The following is a 17,163-nucleotide window of genomic DNA, read 5'->3' on the forward strand; positions in this document are numbered from 1 at the left end:
CTGGACAGGAGAAACCAAACCGACATGTGGTGTAAAATGTTCCTTTAAAGTTGTAGTTTCTTCTGCAATACTTTCAACAACTGTGACTTTGGAAACGTAAAACTTGCTATCTCAAGCTTCTATCTCCTTCTTCTCTTGGTATCTCACATGTCACATACTATTCAATGAAAGACAATACTGTTTCATCAGAATCATTTCCAAATTTAGGTTCATCCTTGATCCATAGTAGCATATGTATATGAGGTGCACCTCTTGCTTGATACTCCTTTCTCCAAAAGAAATCGGTAACCTCTCCAAGAGCTGTATACTTTTTATTGCAGATAAAAGACATTATAGGTTGAAACCTATCATTACAATATCTGCACACATATACAGGATCCAATGAACAAAGGTCACCACGAGTCTTTATTTCAACATTTTTTAAATTGGAATTCGCTTCTCTTCCCATGCATACTCTGCACAGCTAAGTGAGACAAACCATGTTCTTGTACCTACGTTCCGTAACATACACTTGAGTTCTTCATGACGACAATACCAGTACTCATTTGTTCCACGTTGACATGCCATCAAATTGATTAAGTGTCCTTCTAAATTTTCATCTCTTTCTTGAAGTTTCTACACAAATTCTTTCGCAGAAAGAACTTATTGATGAACTTTAGTTTTAAGTATGTGGTTCACTGCATACTACAAAGAAGACAGATCACTTTCAACAAAAAGGTGAAATATGTATAAAATGCACTGTCGAAATCTAGGATCTTCAGAATATACTCTGAAATTTCAAGTGGTCAAATAGAGAAAGTGGACAAGTCAAGGACTGAAGATATTTATGAAAATTACACAATATGTCCTTTGCATTCAAAAGAAGTAATAGGAAACAGCATTGAGTTATTTGAAATGAAAAAAAACATGGGGAACTCCAATAAGTGTATGGGAGAAAACCTTGGAAGGTCATTATTTTCCACAGCTGTTTCCTACAAAAGGAGGTGGACGGTATAATGATCCACCTGTACCGATTGCAGCTTCAGAATATCGATCAACAAGATTAATCTTCTAAACTTATTACCTGTTCACCCACATTTACAGTTTTGTAATAAATATTGTTCTCTATAAGATATAAGGTAGCCTTTTCAACTTTATTAACACCCACAAAATCTTTCCATATTTTCCAACTTTTTGTTACTACAACATTTACTAGAATGACTACTGCCTAATTGTCCTCTTTCACTCCAGAAATAGTTTCAATATTTTTCATAAAATCCAAAGGTAAGTACACCACTCTTCCTTCAAACCTCTTTGCAAGTCTGTTGGTGACAGTTTACATGTTTTAGGCTCCATCCAAATTATAGTTTGAAAAGAATTAACACATTGAATTAGAACAGACTCATATGTATTCAATTCTGCCAGTTCCTCCGGAATAGCTACTCATTCTAAGTTATTATGTACTGCTCTAAAAGGCATTTTGTTCTCTTCTAATTTGTTATAACAATATTTACATATACGTTGATCACTACGTAACTCAAATTGACCTTCCACCAACAAGTAAATTGTAAATTCTACCCACTTCACTTTTCAAATACAAATCAACATTCCTACTTTGACTTTTATAATCAGTACGTCGACAACAAACACAAACATAGTCTCGTATTTCACACCACACTACATTAAACTTTCCAATTTCTTCTTCAAACTGATCAGTGCTAATCACTTTCCCACCTCCTCCAATATCTGTAATTGTCAAACGTTCACGTTCTATGAACTGCTCCTCTGAACCAAAATATCGCATTTCAATATCATCACACTTTTTTTGAACAACTAATAAAGAAGCATGTAAAAGACTTGTACTCAGTTCACTTAAAAATAATGCAGAACTTTTTACATACTGCACTTTCCTCACAAACTTCCGCATTTCTGAATAACATACTGCTAACATCCTCAACTGATAAAAAACAGTTTTACAAACTTTTCTTCAAAGACAAGCCAGAGAATGCCCATACTTCTCAGTATATTTTCTTACGTGGCATAGATCTAGTCCTTGCAACAACTTAACCTTCTGTTTAATTCTTTTTCTTCAAAATCACAATGAATAACTTCTGTTTTAAATTGAAAGCACTATCCACTATACTTTGAATACGCTGTTTCTCTTTCAATTCAAAAACATTCCTTTTATATTTGAAGCATTCTTTCATTGAATTCTGAATCACTCTAGATCGAAAAAGTCTCTGACGATTTTCATGAAACTCCTTTTGTCTCCGAGTAACAGATGCTATTTCTTTATCATCTTTCCTTTTCCTGGTATTTGAAATTGAACTCTGCTTCACCTTATTTGAAAAATTCCTATTTTTCCTCTTGTGTGATCCTTTTTTCATCTTGTACTTATAGTAGAACAAAGTTTTTCTGTACTACTCCCATTTTTTCCAAGTACAAACTTTTACCTTTTGCACAAATATATATTTCTCTTCTCTTTTCTTTTTTTTTAACTTCTTCTAGGCATTTCCAAATTTTAATGCAAACAAAATAATTTTCTGGAAAAAAAAATAGACTCAATTATGTTTCACATTTGTTCACTATGTTAAAATTATAACACACAATTACAAAACTTCCACTAACGACTTCCACACCCAGTGCTGCAATGTGATTGAACACGACAGAGCAGCACTAACATGACAAGTAGTGCCATAGAACATACAGCAAATATTTATTTAATTATTTACAAACAACTTTACAATTTATATGTAACTGCACTACCTCATACTTTTCACCTCTCCGCCGCACCCCACCACCCCACATCACTCTCTCTGCAACCCACCACAGACAACTTTATAGATAGTATTTTTTTTTAATTTTAATCTATGTACTTAAGATGATATTATCAACCAAAAAGCACACACAAAAATTACCATTATTAGCCTACAATTTAATCTACATCTTTCCAAACATAACACTGCCCCCCCGGTGTTAAGTGCGGGGGAGGGGTGTCTGTGGGTGTCTGAGCAACAGCACTTTATTTTAAGTGGCCTCGAAACAGGTCTTTATGGGGGACTACTTTCGGGCCTCGCAAACCTCATTCATCCCTTTTTTATTTTATTTATTGAACGGCAGTGAGACTGTGAGAGCATGCACATTACTCACTACTTAGAAGTGCAGACATCATGCCAGGTGACTCGCATTGTAGAAGAAGGGAATTCCTTTAAAAAGACACTTTTTTCTCTCAGAAATTCCCTTCTCTTTTTGCAACGCAGGAGCAACATCATTGTGGGGTAATTAGCAAACACACCACCTGGTGCGCATCGCCCATTGCCCCAGACTCTCTCAAACAGCTTCCTGAGCGCACACAGCCGCACCGAGTACTTCACAGGTTTTCAAAAGATCATTTTTTGGTAAAGAAGACTCTGTTCTTTTTCACCCCTTTTTACAGCCCCTACATCCCCACTCTGCCTATTGCTGAAAAAATTAGGCTCCCCCGAAATTTCGCTCTGGTTGCGTCTCTTGAAACGACCACAAACAAGCAACTCCAGCATGAACCTGCTCTGACCTTACACATTCTCTTGTTTTAGGGCTACGAAAACACATGCTTTGCCTGCCTCACTCAGTTCTCAAACCCCCTCTTTAATATGAACATAAAAGCTTTCCACTTACTTTTATATTCCTATACTGTACTTCACATTGAAATATAGAAATCAAGGTTCTCATCACCCCAAATTACCTCTCTGGTATACTTTCTCAAATGTAAGAAATACAGGTTTCCAGTATCTGTCAGTCACGGCCACTTTTAAACAGTGTACTTATATACAACTCGACAAAACGTTATGTTTCTAAATTAACGTCTTACACTTAAAAGCTCCTTTACATTTCTTTCGTTATATGTACCTTTCTTTAAAACACCACCAGAGAAGGATGGCGAAGTATGCTCCACAAAGAGCTACTCAAATCTTTGTTATTCTTTATAAAATATTCTGCCTGTCAATGCTTTTTGCAAACCTTTTCAATCCCTTAACAGGCTGGATGGATGAGTATAATACGTCCTATTTGGGATCGTGGGCGGACGATGCCCGAAAATAAGAACGTATAGTTGAATAAAAGGCGAGTGGATGCATGGCCAAATGCATCAATGCATATATACATAGATGGATGTATCAATGTATGAATAGAAGGATAAAAGAATACAGGGACCAGTACTTACGATAGACTGGTGGACTGATAGATGCTTAGGATTGATTATGGGATAGATGTATCTATGGATATATAGGCATATGGCTGCATGAATGACACAGTGCTTACAATAGGCGAGTGCGCTCATAGATGCTTAAGATAAGTGCAGGAACAGATGTATGTATGTATATAAGTAGGAATGTATGCATCAATTAAAAGATGGTTGGATGGCGCAGTGCTTAGGATAGATGAATGCTGGGTTTTAATCGGGCCGGGTCTGAGGACCAGCACTTATTTTCAAGGAGCCTCCAAAAGGGTCTCTATCAGGCTCTATTTGCAGCCCTCGCAAACATAGTCAATTTTATTTTCGGCACTCGCAAACAAGGTCAATTTTTTTTTTATTGCACTGCAGTGAGAGCCTGCACATCGATGTACGCATGCTTATTTTGCTCACTACTGAGAACTGGAGACATCACGCTACGTTACCCACGTTGTAGAAGGAAGAGAAATCCTTTAAAGAATGTTTTTTTTTCAAAACGTAGGATAATTGGAGTGGATTTTCTAAAGCACACAATGATACTTATCTTGATTTAGACCACGGCCCAACTTGCATAGCCCACACCCCTTTAAGAGCTTTCCCCCCCCCCTTTTTAGAGCACCCCCACTTTCGGAAACGCTCATAAGCAAAGCGTATTAAAACATGCAAATTTGCGAGTAAAACATATACCATGCCATAGGGCACTTTATAAGTGCTCCCAGTGGTACTACATCTCCTTTATTAGCTTGACATCTGCACGTTACTATATTCTGTGTTTTAATCAGAAACATACCCACCTCCCCAACACCCACAACCACCCACACCCTTCCTTAACCGTACAAAATAAAAAAGAAACCCCCGCCATTCCTAGTAGCGCCACTATACCCATACACAGGCTTAATTTTAACAGGTGTGTGCCTGAACACTTATCAACAAAAAGTATTCAAACATGCAAATTTGTGGGAAAAACATAAACAATACCATAGCACGGTTAATAAATGGGCCCAGTGAAACTACATTATCTTTACTAACAACACATGCCCACGTTACAAATCTTCGTCTTATAATCAGTAATATACGCACATCCCCCACCCCCACCCATACCATGCTTAACCTTACGAAATCAAACAACGAGCCCCTGCACTCCTGTTACCGCCACTATAGCCATAGATAGACTTAATGTCAATAGGTGTCTGCCGGAACGCTGATCAGCAAAAGCTATTAAAACTTACAATTTTGCAACTCAAACATACACCATACCATAAGACGGTTTATAAATAGTCACAGTACCACTACACCACCTCAACACCCGCCCTTGCTTAACTTTACGCAATAAAAGAAAGAGCCCAAGCAAACATAGAAGTGTCACTCTAGTCATACACAGCCTTAACTTCAACAGATGTCTCCTGGAAAGCTTATCAGCAAACCATATTAAAACATGCAAATTTGCGGGTAAAATATATACCATGCCATAGGGCGCTTTATAAGTGCGCCCAGTGGTACTACATCACCTTTAGTAGCTCCACATCTCCACATTACTATATTCTGTATTTCAAACAGCAACATAACTACCTCCCCCACACCCACCCCCGCCCTTGGTTAACAGTACGAAATCAAACAGAAACCCCCCATTCCAAGTAGCGCCACTGTACCCATACACAGGCTTAATTTTAACATGTGTCTACCGGAACACTTATCAGCAAAAACTATTCAAACATGCAAATTCGCGGGTAAAACATAAACCATCTCATAGCACTGTTTATAAATGGGCCCAGTGAAACTACATTACCTTTAGTAACTACACATGCCCACGTTACAAATATCCACCTTATAATCAGCAACATACGCACCTCCCCCACACCCACCCATCCCTTGCTTAACCTTACGAAATCAAACAATGAGCCCCAGCACTCCTGTTACCGCCACTATATTCATACATAGACTTAATGTCAACAGGTGTCTGCCGGAACGCTCATCAGCAAAAGCTATTAAAACCTGCAATTTTGCAACTCACACATACACCATACCATAAGACGGTTTATAAATAGTCACAGTACCACTACACCACCTCAACACCCGCCCTTGCTTAACTTTACACAATAAAAGAAAGAGCCCCACAAACGTAGAAGCACCACTGTAGCCATACAGAGGCTTAATTTCAACAGATGTCTCCCGAAAAGTTCATCAGCAAAACGTATTAAAACATGCAAATTTGCGGGTAAAACCTATACCATGCCATATGGCACTTTCTAAGTGCTCCCAGTGGTACTAGATCACCTTTAGTACCTCCACATCTCCACGTTACTATATTCTGTGTTTCAAACAGCAACATAACTACCTCCCCCACACCCAACCCTGCCCTTGCTTAACTGTACGAAATCAAACAGAAACCCCCACCATTCCCAGTAGCGCCACTATACCCATATACGACGTTAATTTTAACAGGTCTCTGCCGGAACACTTATCAGCAAAAAATATACAAACATGCAAATTGGTGGGTAAAACATAAACCATTCATAGCATGGTTTATAGATGGGCCCAGTCGAACTACACCACCTTTACTAGCTAGACATCTATATTTTACGAAAGTCGTTTAAACACTCTGCAGAGTGTATAGCAGGGCATGGGGAGAGTAAACAAAGTTCTAATTCCCAAACTTTTGATATACAGTCCCTTTACTGTATCTATATTAAAGATTAAATGGAATGAATAAATTGACGAGTGTCTCAAAAAGGGATAGTGAAGCTCACCATCAGTAAAACGCAAACCACTTCAACACCTACATATATCCGCCACAGCGACACAGCCTGACAAATAGTATCATTTATAATCACATGTAGTTCTCTAATGTCAACAAAGTCATACAGAAAATATACCGCACATTTACATTTTTTTATCTCTCACACATTTATAAAACATCTCTTCTAAAGAAGCACTCCCCAACTACTTCCATTCCAAAAGAGCAGACAATAATTAATACGTTTACTACCATATATTTTAGTATATCTACCTTTTTATTATTCACTAGTCAGAAACTACAAAAACTATTAACTATACCCAAATGCGGGGGAGGAGCCTAGCGCGCAACCAAGATGGACGCGTAGGCACAGGGCTCCCCGGACCCTTGCTGCTCCTCGCAACTTATCCTGACATTATCCTGGATTTGTGAACGGATTCTGGAAGATGAACCTTGGCTGAATCCATAACTCTTTTCAGAACGTAAATCGGACCTGGGAGACCTGAAATATAGCGTCTTGCATTTTGGAGGCCCACCTGGAAGCTGTGCCCGGTGCTTTGGTGAACTGTGGGGCCGGGGAGTAGTTGAACAAAAACGGCATCGGAGCCTTGCCAATGACCGCGCCCCCACTTTCAGTTTCGCTTTTGCACTTCTGCACGGCCTGATCGAGGAGCTACTTCGCGCGGGGGCGCCCTCCGGCCTTTGTACTGGACTGATTTGTGCCTTTTTCTCCACTTTTCCTTGCGGGCTCTCGGGCAGTCTGTGTCTGATCTGCTGGCACCCCTTTGCTATCGGTCCTGGCGGACCCCTCCGGTGAGCATCGCTTAACATGACGGGCAAGGGGGATCCCGAGAAACGGAGGACCAAGACTTCCTACCGTGGGGGACCAGTCCAGAGTAACATCATGGATCGTTACACCCAGGGCAAAGGATCCCCCGAGCCAGCAAGTGCCGCCGTGGAGGACTCCGGTGGTGGCCCGTCCGTGCCCACGGAGTTGTCGCTGCAGGACGTTATGGGCGCCATCAACGGCATAAGGGAGACCATCGCCCTGCAGTACGAGGCTCTGGCCCGTAAAATTGACACGGTTGCCATTGATGTTACGTTAATTCGGGCGGATCTCTCTAAGACTAAGGAGAGGGTTCAATCGCTGGACTTGAGGACATCCACTCTTGTCACGGATGTATCAGACCTCCAGGCAACTCTTGGCGATCTAAAGTCGGCGAACGACACAATGTCCCGTCGGCTGGAGGATTTCGAAGGTCGGGCACGACGCAATAATATCCGCGTCATAGGTGTGCCGGAGACTCTCGACAATCGTCCGGTGGACCTCATGGTCGAAGATCTCGTCCTCAATCATCTTGCTCCTTCAGGCCTGAGCAAGTTCTTCGCCGTGGAGCGTGCCCATCGTGTCCCGGGCAGTAGGCCTCGCCCAGGAGCTCCCCCGAGGCCTATCATTGCAAAACTTTTTCACTACAGAGACCGGGATGCGATCCTGCAGGCCTCGAGGGTGCACAGCCCAGTTAACTATGAGAATGCCTCCGTTAACTTCTTTCCGGACTTCACCCAACTCGTTCAGAAACAGAGAATGGGCTTTCAGGGGGTGAAGCGCCGTCTTCGAGATTTGGAACTTAAATACTCTATGCTTTTCCCTGCCAGGCTTCGTGTGGAATATGAAGATCGGACTATCTTTTTTGAACGCCCTGACATTGTGAGTGACTGGTTAGACTCCCTGCCGGACCGGGGCGAACGATCTGGGCGTACTGGCGGTGCTGAGGGTGGAGGGCCTCCGCAGGAATGATTCTTGGTCCGCTACTTTGTCATTTCCTTCTGCGCCCAGCCAGGTTCTACTTCAATTGTATATTTTGTCTATTAATGTTCTGTCTGGATGCGGGCGGGGACGGGTCCCTTTCCTCCTCTAGGGTCTTTTTGTAGCATGGGATTGTTAGGGCGACAGGCACACTGCAAGTTGGGGGGGCTGTGTAGTCTGCAGGGGTGCAGGGTGGGGGGAGTTGCAATGGCGTGGGGGTGGGAGGGGGGCAGTGATTGTTGGGTTGTGTGCTTTTTCTTTTCAAGGCGGTGTGTTTGTTTCCTTTCAGTCTTAGGTGTCTGGCTGCGTGCCCGGGGACTCCAGCTTCTTGTGTTGGGATGGGGGGGGACGGGTTGAAACTTATGTCTTGGAACGACAACGGATTGGGGGACCGTATCAAACGTGGGGTGGTGTTGCAATATCTGCGCCGATTGGCCCCTGATGTGGTATTTCTTCAAGAGACGCACTTGGTGGGTAATGTATGTCATGCCATGAACAGGGGGGGCTACCGACTGGTTGCACATTCTGGCTTCACCACTGGATCCAGAGGGGTGGGCATCTTGCTGCGATCTTCCCTCCCGCTTGAGATTGACAAAGTTACTCTTGATGATAGAGGGTGCTATGCGTCCTTGACTGGACGGTCAGACTCTTTCATTGGTCTCGGTCTATGTTCCCCCGGGCCTCCAGACCTCCACTTTCTCTGATGTGGGTCGTATGTTACTTGAACTTCCTGATAGTCTCTTGCTCGTGGGTGGGGATTTTAATTCCGTGATTTCTGGTGAGTTGGATCGTTACCCTCCCAGAGCCCTCTCTGCCGCCCAGGCGTGGCTCGGCGGGTTCTTGGATACTTTTGGCCTAGTGGACTGCTGGAGGTTGATACATCCGACACAGAGTCAGTACACATTTCACTCCGGGGCTCACGGGAGTCTCTCCAGACTAGATTACTTTCTTATGCCGGCGGCCCAGACCACCCGGGTCCGGGAGGTTAAGCACCTGGCCCGGGGCATTTCCGATCATTCCCCATTGTGGCTCCTCTTCGATACCGGGATGCGATCCGCCGGGCGGGTCGCCCCCATTAATCCCTGGTACCTGCGTGACCCCAAGATCCGCAAGGGTCTCATTAAGTCGCTTGACCAGTATTTTCTTGAGAATGAGGGGTCCGTCTTGTCCTCTGTGTCCTTGTGGGAGGCTTTCAAAACGGTTCTCCGAGGACACACCCTATCCCTGATCGTGGAGGCCAAGAAAGCTAAGAACGGGGAGGTGGTTGCGTTGGAGACTGAGATATCGGGGTTGGAGGCTACCTTGGAGACGGCTGTCACTCAGGACGGGCTCCACGCTCTGAGCCTGAAGCAATTCGAATATAAATCCCTTGTTACGGAGGCTGCTCGGACAATGTATAGGGAACAGCAGGGTAGGCTGTATGATGCTGGGGATAAGGCGGGTAAATTGATTGCTTGGCTTGATAAGAAGGAGAGAGTGATTCGAGTGGTCCCCGTGCTTCAGACGTCGGAGGGAGTGAGTGTGACTGACCCTGGTGAGATTGTGGAGTGTTTCGCTGATTACTTCCGTGCTGTGTACTCCCCGGTGTCTGATAGGGATGAGGCTGACTCCCGTCACTTGTTGAAGGATATTGCTTTGCCCTGCCTGTCGGTGGATGAGCGTGAGCAGTTAGATGCCCCGTTGTCGGTCGACGAGATTGCTACCGCGATTCGTTCCCTTCGCTCAGGCAAGGCTATGGGCCCCAACGGACTCCCTATTGAACTTTACAAACTGCAACCGGATAAAATTGCGCCATTTCTCCGTCGTATGTTTTCGGAGTCGCTTGAACTTGGTTCTCTCCCTGCTGACCAACGTTTGGCCACTATAGTCGTGATTCCCAAGGACGGTAAGCCTCGGGACCGTTGCACCTCGTACAGGCCTATTTCTCTGCTGAACGCCGAGCCGAAAATCCTTGCCAAGGTTCTTGCTAATCGCCTGCTTACTGTTATCTGTGACCTGGTGCATCCGGACCAATCCGGTTTTATCCCGCACCGGAATACGTCCCTTAACTTGCGGCGCCTACATGGCGTACTTGCAAGGGCGGAATATCTCTCAGAGCCGGCCATCTTGGTTTCCTTGGACACCACGATGGCCTTTGATACGATAGAATGGCCGTATCTTTGGGCCGCCCTGGCAAAGTTTGGACTTGGGGCGGGATTTATTAGTTGGGTTAAACTCTTATACGCTGCTCCGTTGGCTCAGGTTGTCGTTAATGGGAGGGTTTCCCGGCCCTTCGTTCTTGGGAGGGGCACTAGGCAGGGATGTCCGTTGTCTCCCTTGCTCTTCGCTCTGGCTTTGGAACCGCTCGCTGCTTGGCTTCGTTGGGAACCGTCGAAAAGAGGGATCCAGTGGGCCCCTGGCTTCGAGGATCGAGTTTCGTTGTACGCGGATGACATTCTTTTGTACCTCACCTCACCACGTCAGTAACTCAATGTGCTCTTTGACATCCTTACTTCCTTCGGCAAGAACTCTGGTTTGATTATTAACTGGTCCAAATCTTGTGTCTATGCTATATCCGGTGGCTTCCCTCTCTTGCCTTCTCGTTTTCCTATTAAGGCTTCCCACTCCGGCTTTACGTACCTGGGGGTGTACGTCTCATTGGACCCGGCGGTCCGCTACGAGCATAATCTCCTCTCTCCACTTCGGAGATTGAGATTAGACGTGGCCCATTCGCGTAAGCTTCCCTTGTCTCCCCTCGGTCGTGCGGCGCTTTTAAAAATGATGTCTCTTCCCCGATTCCTTTACGCACTTCAGAACTCCTTTGATATTATTCCGGCGGCCTACTTCCGGGAGGTGGAGAGCTTACAGAGGAGGCTTGTTTGGGATGGTCGTGCACGCATTGCTCTTGCAAAACTGACTCTCCCCTGGTATGACGGGGGCATTGCGCTCCCGGACATCAGGAGGTACTATTGGGCCTCCCAGCTGTCTGCTATTAACCATGCAACGTACGCACCTGGTCCGAATCCGGCTTTCGAAATGGATAGATTTTTGTTGCCGGGTGGCAACTTTAACAGAGCGCTTTACTCTCGATCGGCTGGGAAGAACTTAACCGGTCCCACTAAGATTGCTGTGCGCGTGTGGAGGGCTGCGAATGTGGCCATGGGCTGGAATGAGCGTTTGACGGGTGCGACCCCTTTGTTTGCGTCTGAAAGATTGGGAAGCCTCTGGACGACGAAGGGCTTTGAGCGTTGGGACACGATTGGCATCAGTAGAGTAGGTGACCTTTGGGTGAAGGGTGCGGTTAAATCCTTTGCTGCGCTGCAGAGTGAGTACGAATTGAGTGAGCGGGAGTTCTTTCGGTACGTCCAGGTTCGGCACGCCTTGCTCTCGGCCTTCGGGGCTGGGACTGCAGTCCCTGTGTCTTCGCCACTCGAGGACCGCATACTCGACGGTCACTTGCCCGACAGTACTATTTCCCTTATCTATAAAAAACTAATCAACGTTCGGGCGGATCTCCTCATGCGCCTTCGGGAGGCGTGGACCGGGGATGGTGTGGAACTGGACGATGAGGATTGGCAGTCTGCGCTGTCGTCCCCTAGGGAAGTAGCCATACCCGCACGTCTCCGTCTTGTCCAGCTTAAAATTCTCCACCGTGTCTACGTGACGGGCCCTCGTTTAGTTTTGATGGGTTTTTCTGAAGACGGGCTCTGTAGGCGCGGCTGTGGGCTCAGCGCCACTTTTCTCCATGTTCTCTGGGAGTGCTGTGAGGTGGCGGAGTATTGGCGCCGGGTGCATGCTGTCATGGAATGCGTCACTGGGGTCGCTTTGTTGCCCGAGGCTCGCCGATGTTTGTTGAACGTGTGGGAGCCTAATGACTATAATGCGGCTCAGGCTCGGTGGGCGGCCCTTGGGAACATGATTGCTAAGAGGGACATCGCACAGCGTTGGGGTTCCCGACGGCCTCCCACCGTGTCAGTATGGAAGGAGAACATGGATTGGTGCATGTGCAGAGAGAAGACTGTGTATGTGTCTCGGGGTAAGCCGGGGGCGTGGGGTAGAATCTGGGGTCAATGGAACGCGTACCGAGGGAACATCTGCGCGCCCCCCCTCGTGGACACATCTGATGCTGCCTTGTCTCCCTGAACCTGAGGTTCCCGGACTCTTACATTTTACCTGTAGACGGTTGTGGTTCTCCCGTCGCCCCCACCTCCCTCTTGCTTATCCTCATTGTCCACCTGAGGGTGGAGTATGTATTGTGTAGTTCCCCGGATGTGGTTAGACGCCCCCCTTTTTTGATGGTTTCCGCCTTGCTGTTTGGAGTTATTTTATTTTTCTTTGTTTGTCTTTCTAAAATTATGTATCCTGATAACCTCTGAGGTGCACTCAGTAATTTGTTAATTCGGCTGGGCCCCAGGGGGCTTGTTGCTGCCTCGATGTTGTTGACCATGTACATATTAGCGGCCGGCCCTGGTGGTTGTAGGCCCATGTTTGTATTGATTTCTATGTACAATAAAGGTTTTCGCAAAAAAAAAAAAAAAAAACTATACCCAAATGCAAACCAGAAACCATGCCATATTATCAAGGACGGCCTTAAAATTATCGCCGCTGTAGCGGCAGGAAACTGCCGCTACAGCGGCGATAATGGGCTTGATAATATGCCCTTGTGAATTCCCATAGAAGCCCATTTTCCGGTGTGAACATGCGCTCATTTTCAAAACAATACAGTCCTATAAAGATGACAAACTACACTTCATCTCTGTGAAAAATTCCTAAACATATATATAACATATATAAAATACTTATATAACAACAGCTCAAATTGTATGCATATTTCATAACCAATATCAAACATCACACTTTACTAACACTATATTACTTTGAAATAAAACATACTTTCAAAATTAAAAACATCACCTCAAATACTTAATCAATACTATAAAATACATAACACACCTTGTTCATTTCTAACTCTCCTTTGTAGTTGTTATCCAGATTTCAAATGACACACGCATACAATTCTCTCTTTCTCACATAGTACATGTAAAGCTCCGACTTCATCAAGAATGAAACCAGGAATGGGACAATTTCTCTGTCGCTCCACACATAAATACATGTAAAGAACAAATCAGAATACTTCATTCCTACAAAGACATTCCAAAACTTACCTCCATTGGTTAATTTTGAATTTTCCTTCCGAAAAGCTACTTATTATTAAGGCTGGGCGGCGTGCTCCGCTTCGCCCATGGAGTGCACGTAGCGCTGCCTGCTTTGCCGTTTACGAAGTAGGCATAGCAGGCAGCGCTACGCACACGCCGCTGCGAAGCAGAGCTGCCCCTCACCCGCCTCCTGCCCGCCCTCATTTTAAAATAATTTAAAGAATGTAAAAAGTAAATAAATTACCTTACCTGCAATGCGGCGTCCTGGGGCTTCCTCTTCCTGCTTGCCGGCATCTTCTTCACACAAATGCGCATGCACGGACGCCCGCGCATGCGCATTTTTCACGTGAAATGCGCATGCGCGGGCGTCCGCTCATGCGCATTTGTGTGAAGAAGTTGCCGGCAAGCAGGAAGAGGAAGCCCCGGGACGCCGCATTGCAGGTAAGGTAATTTATTTACTTTTTACATTCTTTAAATGATTTTAAAATGAGTGCGGGCGTGAGGCGGGCGAGTGTGCGTAGATTTTGCCACACTACGCGCTGCTCCACGTAGCCCCACTACACCCACTACGCCCAGGGTTACTTATTATTCTGTGCCACATACAGGTCACAAGTTCAACCTATATTATCACCACGCTTTCTGGAACCTTCTAAGACACCTGCAGGTTAAAAGTTCATCATTTTTTTTAACCTAGCGGTATACTTTTGCAACATTTTATCGAACATTCAACGGCACGTGCACGGTACAACTTCACAATAGGGGTCAGTAGTTCATCAGCTTTATTCCCAACTCCAGCAGCATCTCACCTTACGCCCCCAGCGCCATCAGACCCGTAGGAGTCAGTGCTTTCCACTTTCCAAATACCAAATTCATTTCATACACACAAATTTACTTTCGCACTCCCTATATAACACCCCCTAAGCACCATACACAAGTTACAATGTTCGAAACAAAAGTTCCTCCAAGTAGCTATAGCTACATGCTGACACTACTTGCACAGATGTGGCACAGTGGCCAGAGCACATGACTTCACAGCATATGACTCACAGTTTGGGCTCACGCTTTCATCCCCGAGTCCGGCAGCAGCTCAGCTTAGCAGCATGAGACTCTACACACTACCTCACATATTTTCCGTACCCCAGAATTTTCAGACCAGTACGGGTCAGTAGTTCGTCCTAGTAGTTATAAACACATGCTGACACTACTTCCACAGCTGTACTGCAGCGGCCACGGCACATGACTTCACAGCATAAGACACACAATTTAGACTCACGCTCTAATCCCCGAGTCCTGCACTACCTCACCTTAGCAGCATCACAATCTAGGCAATACCTCACTTAATTTTCGTAGCGTAGCACTTTCCCACCAGTAGGTATGATTAGTTCACTTCGCACCCCCTCTATAGCACACCCTAAACACCCCACAGAGGTTACAGTGCTCCTACCCTCCTATTTCCCACTTTTTTTGCCCTTTTTTCCCCTTACTTGCTTCAACGGAATCACAAAATGGCGGCCAACACTTCCTCCTTCCATGAGACTCTAGACAATACCTCACATATTTTCCATGCCCAGGACATTCACACCACCACGGGTCAGTAGTTCATCCTAGTAGGTATAAACACATGCTGACACTACTTCCACAACTGTACTGTAGCGGCCAGGGCACATGACTTCACAGCATAAGACACAGAGGGCCATATGTAGGTAGCTAAATACCAGTCGGTAACGGCCGAAATTCGGTAAATATCCCGTTACCGACCGGTATTTAGTCAAGTGAGATGTAGGAGGCCAAAAACCAGTTTTCGATAAATATGAAGCGGTAAATACCGAGTCATATTTACCGATTTCTAAAATACCGATTCATATTTACCGAATACATATTTTCCGAATCGGTAAATATGAAGTGGTAATTATGAAGTGGTAAATATGAAGTGGTAAATAGGAAGTGGTAAAACGGAAAAAGACATGTAGGTAAATTCGGTAATTAAGAAATCCATGAAATTCGCTAATTAAGAGTCGGTAATTAACACAGATTGAAAGCAGGTGGTAAGCATCAACAGTGCATATAAGCAATCCCAAAATGCAACAGCGTGGACAACATGGCCGCTCTGTATGTCATTGCAAGGCGCAAACGTCTACAGGCAGCAGGTCTGAGGATTTGGAGACGGGAGGAACGCATCTACAGACAGCGCATCACACTCTTCCAACAGACGGACGCAGAGATACATGAAAGGTACAGGCTACACCCACAAACCATCATGGACCTGATCAGGGACCTGCACCCACTCCTGGACCAGCCAACAAGAAGGGCGCATGCCATACCACCACATGTGCAGGTGCTCTGCAGCCTACATCTACTCGCATCTGGCAGTTACCAGGGGGTGATAGCTGCGGTGGGCGGTGTATCCCAGAGTTGCCTGTCCCGTTTCTTCAGGAAGTTCCTGGATGCCATGATGCAGAGAATGCACCACTACATCAGCTTCCCAAACACACAGGCTGAACTGCAGAAAACTAAAACTGACTTTTATCACATGGCACAGTTCCCCCATGTCATTGGCTGTATTGATGGCACACACATCCCAATCTGCCCACCAGCTGCCACTGAGCACATCTACAGGAACAGAAAGTCCACCCACTCCATCAATGTGCAGGTAATCTGCGATGCAGGGAACATCATCACTGATATTGTTGCGAAGTTTCCTGGGAGCACCCACGACTCCTACATCTTCCAGAACAGTGGGATCTACACACGACTGCTTGCCGGAGAATTTGGAGAGGGATACCTGCTAGGTAAGTAACAGTGACGCCCCATGAAACTGGCAAATCATAGTGTATTGAGGCATGTGACTGATGGTTCTCTTTTACTCACCTAGGCGACAGTGCATATGCCGTGCGGTCATTCATCCTCACTCCCTACCTACACCCATCAACCCAGAGTGAGAGACGATATAACGTGGCACACAAATCTACACGCAACGTGGTGGAGCGCACGTTTGGACTATTGAAAAGCAGGTTCCGCTGCCTCCACAAGAGCGGAGGCGCACGCCAGTACACACCCATCATCTGTTGCAAGATCATTGCCACTTGTGCAATGCTGTACAACCTTGCCACGAAGAGAGGTACAGAGGTGGAACTAACAGATTTTGAGGACAATGAGGATGATTCAGGTCAGCCAGAGGCCAACGCTGCTGGAGTGCCAACAGCAACAGATGGGAGAGAGAGACGGGCAGAGATCACATGCAACTATTTCTGAGTAAGTAAGGGAACACAGCCAGTTGTTGTATGTCATGACGTCGTTT

This window comes from Triturus cristatus, chromosome 2_1 (genome assembly GCF_964204655.1).
Source record: "Triturus cristatus chromosome 2_1, aTriCri1.1, whole genome shotgun sequence".
In the NCBI taxonomy this organism is placed as follows: domain Eukaryota; kingdom Metazoa; phylum Chordata; class Amphibia; order Caudata; family Salamandridae; genus Triturus; species Triturus cristatus.